Source organism: Macaca mulatta, chromosome 13 (assembly GCF_049350105.2).
Source record: "Macaca mulatta isolate MMU2019108-1 chromosome 13, T2T-MMU8v2.0, whole genome shotgun sequence".
Classification (NCBI taxonomy): domain Eukaryota; kingdom Metazoa; phylum Chordata; class Mammalia; order Primates; family Cercopithecidae; genus Macaca; species Macaca mulatta.
The window spans coordinates 77,193,206-77,196,921 of NC_133418.1; the positions used below are offsets into that span (position 1 = coordinate 77,193,206).

A 3,716-nucleotide genomic window follows, 5' to 3' on the forward strand; every position below is an offset into this window, starting at 1 on the left:
TCTTGCTCTGTCACCCAGGCTGGAGTGCAGTGGTGCAATCTCAGTTCGCTGCAACCTCTACCTCCCAGACTCAAGCGGTCCTCATGCCTCAACCTCAGCTGGGATTGCAGGTGCACACCACCAGGCCAGGCTAATTTTTGTATTTTCAGTAGATTACAGCTGGGATTACAGGTGTGAGTCAAAGTGCCCACCTTCATTTTGCTTACATGTTTAAATGTATGTCCAAGTGTCATATATGATCAACTTCTGTGTCTACATAAGTCTAAAGCTTATGTAAGTGTTATAGAAGTTTAAGTCTATAGGTTTATATACAGTTATTCAAGGAAGGTGCATTGGTAGAGAGTCCTCCTGTGTGTTCAAGGAACAGAAAGACCAGAGTGCCCAGCAAGAGTGGATTCATGGAAGAGGATAAAGATCCAAGAGTTAGCTGGGGACCATGTCAGGTAGGCTTTAGGGGCTTCTGTGGGACTTTGGGAACCACTGCAGGTTTTGCACAGAGGAGGACATGATCAGACTTACATTTTAAAAGCATTGTTCTGGCTGATGAGGCGAGAGTGGACCTGGGGTTAGGGGGTGAAATCAGGGATGCCACAGAAAGATGGGTTAGGAAGCTATTTCCATAGCCCAGGGGAGAGACAGATGATGGGACAGGGAGCTGGTTTAATTCTGGGTCTATTTGAGAACAGAGCTGACAGGACTTGACAGGCATGGATGTCGCAAAGAAGAGAGGAGTCGGCCGGGTGCGGTGGCTCATGCCTGTAATCCCAGCACTTTGGGAGCCTAAGACTGGCAGATCACCTGAGGTCAGGAGTTCGAGATCAGCCTGGCCAACATGGTGAAACCCTGTCTCTACTACAAATACAAAAATTAGCCAGGCATGGTGGCAGGTGCCTGTAATCCCAGCTACTTGGGAGGCTGAGGCAGGAGAATTGCTTGAACCTGGGATGGGGAGGTTGCAGTGAGCCGAGACCGTGCCGCTGCACTCCAGCCTGGGCAACAAGAGCAAAAATCCATTTCCAAAAAAAAAAAAAAGAGAGAGAGAGGAGTCATCAAAGACATGGAGTCTTGACTCGAGCTATAGAGACAATGGAGCTACTGTTTCCATTGTCTGGCAATTCAAACCAGGAAGGAAAGAGGAATGATTCAATATATGGGGTTGCCCTCTGGGAAAAAAATGAAGTTAGATTAGTATACGTTTCAAATGTGTCCAGTATCTAAATGTAAAAATAAAATTTAAAAGCACGTACTAGAAGAAACCATAAGAAAATGATTTTTATCATCTTTTGTTGGTGTAAAACAACCCAGAAAGCTATAAAACAGTGGTACATGTGATTACATAACAAAGACTAGCTGCATGGCAAACTATCTTCAAAAAAGTCAATAGACAAGGGACAAATGGGTTAAAATATTTATGACTCATATAGGGCTAAGTGCCATCATGTTTAGAGGTTCTACATCAACAATGATCATGATAATAACAAGAATAAAAGAACAATAAGCCAATAAAAAGATGGGTAAAGACTGTGCACCAACCACTCAAGGAAAGAGAAATACAACCAGCTTTAAGTCTCTGAAAAGATGCTCAAACCCACTCACAGTAAGAGAAATGCAAATTAAAACTACACAAGAAAGCAGCTTTCACCAACAATTTTTTTTTTTTTTAAGAAGGCAGACCACTCAGGCTGCATCTTCTCCGTCTTACTTTGTTGGAGGGAAATGAACGCCCATCAATGCCAAATGGCAATTGCAAAGTAACACCAAGACCAGCTTCACGTTCAGGAGAGAACGTGCCTCCTCCTGGTGGTTTCCGGTGCTCTACCTGCGCAGAGAAACTTCTCTAGTTTCTTCTAGAACTTCTATACAAATGATCCCTGAAAGTAAAGTCTTCAACTGAAGTGTTTTTTTAAAAATTAAAGTCTTATAAAACATCGTGTTGGGGAGAGTAAGGCTTCTCGTTCACTCCAGGTGGGGGGTTATGTAAATTGTAAAATCACTGTGGAGGGCAATTTGGGCAACAGCCATCAGGATTATAAACAGGTCAGGCGAGATGGCTCACACTTGTAATCCCAGAACTTTGTGTTTTTCTTTCTTTCGTTTTTTTTGTTTGTTTGTTTTTTGAGATGGAATCTTGCTTTGTCACCCAGGCTGGAGTGCAGTGGTGAGATCTCCCACGGAGGTGCAACCTCCCCTCCCAGGTTCAAGCTATTTTCGTGCCTCAGCCTCCCAAGTAACTGGGATCACAGGCACATGCCACTGTGCCTGGCTTTTTTATATTTTTAATAGAGACAGGGTTTCACCATATTGGCAGAGGGGTCTTGAACTCCTGGCTTCAAGTGATCTGCCCATTACAGCCTCCCAAAATGCTGGAATTATAGCTTTGAACCACCTGCCTGGTCTAATCTCTGCACTTTGGGAGACCAAAACCAGAGGATATCTTGAGCCCAGGAGTTTGAGACCAGTCTGGGCAACATAGAGAGACCCCTATCTCTACAAAAAATTTAAAAATTAGCTGAGCATGATGGTGCATGCCTGTGGTCCCAGCTATTTGGGAGACTGAGGAGGGAGGATCTCTTGAGAGTTTGAAGAAGCAGTGAGCCATGATTGTGCCACTGTACTCCAGCCTGGGCAACAGAGAAAGACCCTGTCTCCAGAAACAAAACAAAACTACAAATGGACAGGTCTTTTGATGAAGCATTTCTCCTTCTAGTAATTTACCTGCCCAGGTAAGGAAGTGACACATGTATGAGGTTATTTGTTTTAGGATTTTTTTTTTTTTTTTTTTTTGAGACGGAGTCTTGCTCTGTCGCCTAGGCTGGAGTGCAGTGGTCGGATCTCAGCTCACTGCAAGCTCCGCCTCCCGGGTTTATGCCATTCTCCTGCCTCAGCCTCCAGAGTAGCTGGGACTACAGGCGCCCGTCACCTTGCTCAGCTAGTTTTTTTTTTGTACTTTTTAGTAGAGACGGGGTTTCACCGTGTTAGCCAGGATGGTCTCGATCTCCTGACCTCGTGATCCGCCCGTCTCGGCCTCCCAAAGTGCTTGGATTACAGACTTGAGCCACCGCGCCCGGCCTTTGTTTGTTTTTAATAAATTCTATTTTGAAAAATCTGAACCTTACAGAAAAGTTGCAAATATGGTTCAAATAACTTTTTTTTCTGAATTATTTGAGAGTAAATTGCTGACTTCATACCCCTCACTGGGTAAATACTTCAGTGTATATTTCTTCCAAATAAGGACATTCTCCTTTACAACCAAAACACAGCCATTAAAATCAGGAAACTGACAAATACGGTAGGAGAAAACTAGAATAACACCTGGGGTGTTTAACTGGAATTGGGGCTACGGGTGTGAACTCATGATTTCCCATATGCAGTGAGATAGAAATAAATGTAGATATAAATGTGTGTGTGCACATGTGCGTTCCCCAGCTCTGTCCCCTGAGAACAGCTATAAACAGTGACATCCTAATAGCAGTGAGCACATCTAGGAACCAGGTCTTGGCTTTTGAATACCATTTTTCATAAAAGGAATGAGAGCTCCTTGGAGAAATGGCTGATTCCACGGCTGGATCAAGACAAGTATAAGGTGAGCCCAGAATCTTTCTTTAAGATTATGATGATGTTTTGAAGCTATTACTAGTTCATTCAGTTCTTCACCAGTATTAAAATTATTTTTCTCGGCACTTTGGGAAGCCGAGGTGGGAGGATTGCTTGAGTCC

General features: G+C 43.6%; 1 non-coding gene across 1 annotated transcript; it reads right to left on the reverse strand.

Annotated features, from left to right (window-relative positions):
* Nucleotides 1-1,672: 1,672 nt before the first annotated feature.
* On the reverse strand, nucleotides 1,673-1,887 carry LOC114672066 (small nucleolar RNA U3). Its single transcript, XR_003722256.1, has one exon. It is a non-coding gene; the product is annotated as a small nucleolar RNA U3 (small nucleolar RNA).
* Nucleotides 1,888-3,716: the final 1,829 nt, after the last annotated feature.